Below are 7201 nucleotides of genomic sequence, written 5' to 3' on the forward strand. Positions count from 1 at the left end.
ACTAAATGGCACAACAGTTTATTCCCAGGGTCAGGTGGAAGTCAGCCATCTGCTAACCACTTTGCCACAATAAGACATGTACATGATGAAATTCAGCATAATTTGCAATTTTTGTTTAAACTTTACGTGAACAAAAATAAAACCTCTGACAATGTTTGCTTTTTAAATGTGCTGTGCTATGGTTTATATAAAATGTGTATTTGTTTAGGAATAAAAATAAGAAAATCGCCTTCAGTCCCATCATCATCTTTTTCTGACTGATAAAAATTCAGCAGAACATGCAAAATAATTTTCAACAGACTGCCATCTAATCAGGTACATTTTCCAAATAAGTAGATTTAAACTATTCTTGTCAAGATGAATTTTGATTACAGCCAGCAGGCACATTGAAATCAACTAATGGTAAAATTGAACAATGTAAGGATACAATTGCGGCCTATTGTACAGGTAAGTACAGCTTTGGTTGTTTTTCTCAAAAACACTATCCAGAACTTGCTTAATAATTCATAAGTGAACTCTCTCAACTGCAAGCCAGGAAGCTGTAAATAGCTCTGCACTGCTGCCCCTAACCTGTGCTACTTGGTTCCATAATTGTATTCCATAGGTAATGTTATTTAACATTGTTCATGCTACAAATGCAATACAAGGTAAAAAAAATACACTACACCATTTTAGTTTGGTAGGTTATGAAAATCCAGTACTGTACAACCTCAGTAACATTAACCATCTGCAGTGTCTGTGGCATATCCTTAAAAAACAAAGTTTGTTTAACATTGTGGCTTATCAGATAGCAGTGATTTTACCCACCTTTGTGTGCTTTGTCATGCCTGACCTTTAATCTCTAGCTTGTAAAAAGCGGTGTCTGCCAGTGGGTGAGATAAAATAACTTTTGGCTGCTTTAAAACTGGATGGATTTATTGCACAGAAGTTTTTCATTACAGTGTTTTTCCACTTTGTGGGATAGTGAAAGATAGATGTGGGGCCAAAGAAAGATGGGTGTGCAGTTACTGTTCCATTCTATTGATTATTTCTGTAGCCTTTCAGTGGCATACAGAGAACAGTCTTAATACACTGCACAACTTTTGTGTTTATTGCATTGCTAATACTATGATACTCTAGGATGATATCTATGAAGTTTCTGTTATAGCAGTCTCTTGCTAAGGCCAATATGCCAAGGCCAATCACGATAAGAATCAATAAGTACAAATGCATTTATTACTTGTCATGAAGCACATGCATCAACATAATAAGAGAAAAGGCAAGCATATATTAAACTATAATAATAAACCAACTGACAAGCTACCCCTAAATATGGTAAAAATGCAGCGCTAACAGTAATTATGAATATGAGAATTAATTTTAACACAACAGTTATTAACAGCATAAACAAACCAAACAAATCTTTTTGAGAACGATGTTAACAATTTTTTCATAAGCTGTGGATGTGGTACAATAGTTGATTCACTTTTTAATGCAGTATCCAGTTGTGTTGTATTTTTATGGAGGTGCATAGAGCTTGCTGCATTATAACTAATATAAATAATACTAATGGAGAGTTTGGAGTGTTAATAAACCATCAGATGTTTATTCATTTGGGGGATTTTTGGGAGAAATAGTAAAAATTATACAGCAAGTGTGAGTTTGGTTTTCGGTATGATGTAATGCATTATTATTATTATTATTATTATTTATTTTGGTGCAAAACACACCAGATGTAACATAGATACATTGTTTAATAATGGCTTTAACAATTGGAAAATAACTATTCTTTCAGAGAGCAGGAAAAGGCAGCAATGCACAAGGCCAGCAGGTTGGCATGGGTGGCCTTCAGAGATAGTAAGGTGCATGGCGATTTAATGCAGCAGTTACAAGCAGAAAATGAAAATGAAATCAAAGAAAGACACGAGTATCTCGGAAACAAGGAATACCATTTAGAGGTCAAGACGAAACAGAACGTACCCAAAATAGGGCATTTGATGGAGTGCTTCAATTTACTGACAAAATGTGACCTCTTTCTTCAAAATTACAAAGAGCCATTCAAAACTAGCTATCTGTCGTGTCAGAATGAGATTACTCAGTGCTGTTCAGAAGAAGTAACATCCAGCGTAGTCAGTGAATTAAACACATCAGGAATTGATGCGATAATGGCAGACGAAGCAAGGGACAAGTTAGCACTCTGTGTACGATATGTTGTTCCAGAAACAGGGGAAGTAAAATAGCGTTTTCTGGGATTCAGCAACTTAAAATAATTTAATGCAGAAGCAATCATGCTTGCTGAACTTACGTATAAGTCACTGTATGCTTTATTTTGCTCTTACTTGATTTTATTGTACTTTCATATCCGTGTTATGATATTCTGTAATGTGATATTTGATACTTTGTACTATGATAACTGCTAAGAATTTTTTTTTGGCCAAAATGAGGCAGGCTGCACTTGCAGGTCTTCAACACAACCTCAAAACTTTGTGGTTTAAGAAAGCTTCACGATATCAGTAGTCATGCAAAGCCAAATTGGAACACTGACAGAAATATTTAAATCTACCCTACCATATTTTCATATTATTGAGGTTAATTTTGAATAATTTTGAATAATTTCTCTCCCTAAACTACGTGTAAACCCAATTTCCCTAAAAGATACTAACAAAATAACCCGACAAAAATGTGAGACCTATTTTTTGGTCTTGCATGTAACTAAGCCAATATGATTCTATAAACATTATGCTACACTTACAAAGAAAAAAGGCTTACAAAATGGCCCTGCAGGTCCCTTTCAAGCTGCTTAATCGTAACTATCCAGTGATGAGTTTGTCCGTTCAAAATGTGATTCTTTATTTCTTGCCCAGCTTGTTTGACTTGAAACTAGATGCAGTGAACGCAGCGATAATCGACGACTTGAAGAAGCAGATTGAAAACATCTTGGCTTTAGAGACACAGACTCGTTCCTTCATACAATAGATCAGGCCAGTTTTATTTGGTAAATATGTTTTTTCTTCCGCCAGACTGACACACTATATTTTCTACAAACAGGGTGATGATTTTTTAAAAAAAGTAATTAGCTTCCAAATTCAATTAATTTAAATAGTTCATTGGTAAAAAAAAAAAAAAAAAGTAACAGCTGTTTATAAACTTTGGACATTCCTGTAGTACGGGTTACTGATACCCCCTTTTATTTTCATTATTTTGCTCTGTCAATTTGCTCGCTAAATAGACACTGATTGTGCTTCATACTGCCAATTCAACAGTTTTATTGTCTTTCATCCCGAAATGTACCTTTGAAACAATGAAACACTTTGCCCATTCACTAATAGTTTGTGCTCAAAAACTATTGCACTATTTAAATATACTTTCTTTTTTGAACATGCTTGTGGCAGAGCACAGCTCTGCCCTTTAGAAATTGGCAGGGATGGGGTTAAATTCCCCTACCTACCTGGGGTTGATTAGATGATTAGCTTAATTAACGATCAATCAGCGCCCAGCCACCTGACATAAAAGCAGGCCTCTGCTTCTCATTAGAGAGGAGGGAGCTGAGGAAGCAGGTTAGTGGGTTTTTTGAGATTTGTGAATCCAGTGAAGGCATTGTCCAGCCTGGAAATTGTTATTTTTGTTAGTTTTGTTTTTTTGTCTTTCTTTTTGTGTTTAAATTGCTTTGTTTTGGCCCTTGTGCCCTTTTATTTTTGTGTATTTATAATAAAGTAATTATTTTCTGGACCTCTATCCACTTGCCAGCCTACCACATTTGGTGTCAGAAGTGGGATAGCGCCACCTAGAGGCTCAGAGCAGTACTTACTTATTTATTTATTTTTTTTAAAAAATGGGAAAGAGCAGACAGCGGCAAAAGCAGGACAAGCAGCAGCTGAAGAAATGTAAGCTGCTGCAGCCACCGCTGGAGGACCCGGCCAGCCTCTTCCCTTGGTGTTCCTGGTGCGGGAAGGAGGACCATCGTTGGCGGTCTTGCCCAGATGTGCCACCGGCAAACTGGTGTGGCCGGTGTGAGGAGGACGGCCACAACTGGGCAGGATGCCCGTACAACCAGGCCCAGGAAGAGGTGCAGTATTCACCCCGGGCATCAGGGGCCACCCCACTACCTCCAGCACCATCACCTTCACCACCGTCCCAGGAGATCTGGGACTGGTTGATGCACCCTGAGGCAGACCTCGTCCACGATCTCCCCATAGTTAGGTGGAGAGGTGGGAACAGTGGGAGGAACAACACCACCCAATGTCCTTCCCAGAGGTTGCTCTCATGGTGGTTAATTACCTGGCGGTAGACATGAGAGATGCTCCGGTCACTCCAATAAAGAGGGGTGAGCCACCTTCCCGAGAGCCAGAGAGGGAGGAGGAGCTGCCGTCGCTTCCAGAGCCAGAGAGGGAGGAGGAGCTGCCGTCGCTTCCGGAGCCAGAGAGGGAGGAGGAGCTGCCGCGGCTCCCCGGAGCCAGAGGGGGAGGAGGAGCCGCCGCGGCTCCCCGGAGCCAGAGGGGGAGGAGGAGCCGCCGCGGCTCCCCGGAGCCGCTCTCAGAGCCCAGAGGGGAGGAGCTATGGCCCATGGATGCCTGCCTTGCACCGTCCATGGATGCCTGCCTTGCACCGCCCAGGGATGCCATGCCCGCTCCGCTCAGGGATGACACATTCGCATCGCCTGGGGTTGCCTGCTGCTTCGCATCGCCTGGGACTGCTGGTGTCTCCTTTTTGTTTTCTAGGGTTGCCGAGGGTCCCCCGCCGTCGCCGCCTCCGCCACTAGAGGAAGCCGGGCCGCCGTCACCACCTCCGCCACTAGAGGGAGCCGGGCCGCCGTCGCCGTACTACCTTGGAGATTCGGGGGCCCCCTCAACCTAAGAAGGCTTGGGGGCTCCGACATCAACCCCGCCCACCACCACCCCTACCTACCTACCTCCCCTACCTGCCTGGGTTCATTGTGTTCAGGTGGCTGGGGTTGATTGGATGATTAGCTTATTAACGATCAATCAGCGCCCAGCCACCTGACATAAAAGGAGGTCTCTGCTTCTCATTAGAGAGGCGGGAGCTGAGGAAGCAGGTTGGTGGTTTTTGGTGTGTGATTTTTGAGATTTGTGAATCCAGTGAAGGCATTGCCCAGTCTGGAAATTGTTATTTTTGTTTTGTCTTTCTTTTTGTGTTTTAAATTGCTTTGTTTTGGCCCTAGTGCCCTTTTATTTTTCTGTATTTATAATAAAAATTATTTTTTTGAACTACAGACTGTCTCTGGACCTCTATCCACTCGCCAGCCTGCCACAATGCTATATAAAGATGAACGTGAGCATTCACAGGGTGATGTTGTGGTAATTTCACCTGTGAAGATGGCCGTAGAGAAACCCACTCAACCCCATCAGAGGCTCTTGTTTATTAGGACATCCTCATTTGTGGAATAACTACAGTACTGCATTAGCGTTCATATTGTATCTTCTAGTTATTGAATCCTTCAAACCATTCACCTTGTAAATAGTTTAGTCTACACCCCGCTGGCATGTTGCAGTTTGCCTGAAAGGAACCAAGATACACGGAAAGTGCTACCTGGCGGTGAACGAGCAGAAGAGGTACCATTCAGCCAACGACAAATGTATGTCCTTGAGGGGTGGGCTGAGCACCACAGCCAAAGTAACGAGAACGATTCATTGGTGCACACACCCAGATCTGGTTTGGGATCAACAACGTGGCTTCTGAGGACTCCTGGGTCTACGTGACCGGCTCTTGCATCCAGTACAAGAACCGAGAGACTGAAATCACTGTGCAGCTGGACTTTGCAGAATTGCCAAACGTATGCCAAATATAACCTGACCCACACGTAAAGTTGTGGAGTAAGACTAGGCTTTTTCATGAATTTTCAAAAACACACACAATGATGTGTGATATGCATAGTTTATGCAACCCACACTGTAAGTTAGTAAATTTCAATGGATTGTCCCAACGTTGTTTGTTAAAATGCTACTGTAACTCTAAATGACATTTTAGAAATAAGCCTACTAGATTATCAAAAACAAATTTGAACAGAAATAGTTTTTTCTGTTTCTCTCTAAACTCTTGCTGCCAAGTTTTAGCCTGCTCTGAAAGTGAATACAGACTTTGGCTGCCAAATGTATGATGACCCTTACAAATACAACATCCAAATATGGACTCCAATTCAGGCCACTAAATACCTATCCATTTACAAACCAGTTACTGGAACATTACTCTTTATTTTCTATCTTTTATCTCTTTGAGGTTTTATTATCTAGTTCTGGATTTTATATCTGTGTTTTATACAAATATCTATATATTTTACATGTGTTTATCCATATAACCCATTTTTGTTTTGTTATTTTGTTTCCTATTTAGTACTTATTCCCTTTTTTATCTTAAAATTAACTATTTCCAATCATACTGTTAAATATGAGACGTGTCTTTCATTCTGTAGATTATCAATGTTATATGATAAATAAAATGGTTCAGATTAAGAAGCCCCTTACATATTACTGTGTATTGTCCCACCTCATTTTTTGCACAGCTCTAAATAATGTACTAACATGCAGGATGGGGAGATTCATCTTACTTTATATTTATTAAGAGTTGAAAGAGTATCTTAACCCTTTGCTGTCCAGAGTATAATATACATATTACATTGAGAAAATAGGCATTAAATAGGTATGGGACATACCCAGGGCAGTAAAGGGGTTAAAATTGCACTTTAAATGTTTATACTGTCCCCTTAGTGGTCATATTGCAAATTACTCAAATAGTGTGTTTTTTTTCTTCCTTTTTCATATAGTCTTGTGCTTTGGATTGAGTATAGAAGCTGCTCTTCAACTCTAATTACCTGACAGGTATAGTACAGACTAAATCACTGCAGTGCCTTTATAGTAGTTAATTACCAGCAATACAAACAGAAACTTGATCCAAAGTAAAACCATTGTGACAAAGAGCTTAACCAATCGCAAAACACAAAGTGATGAAACCCAGAACGATATGACTGAGTGAAAAAACATAAAGCCATCATAACTGGGCTGTGTTTCATGGAGGAATTTGATGATGGCCAATTAGAATGTTACAGCTGTTTTAATTGAGAGAGAGCGAGAGCGAGAGAGAGAGATTGGTTTAGACTTTGTAAAACAAGTAAGTCCCTGGATATTTATAATAAACTGGTAGAAACACCATTATTCTACTTTATGTTTTCTAAAGCTAACGAATACTACACTGGGGGATTTTACATATT

Source organism: Polyodon spathula, chromosome 4 (assembly GCF_017654505.1).
Source record: "Polyodon spathula isolate WHYD16114869_AA chromosome 4, ASM1765450v1, whole genome shotgun sequence".
NCBI lineage: Eukaryota > Metazoa > Chordata > Actinopteri > Acipenseriformes > Polyodontidae > Polyodon > Polyodon spathula.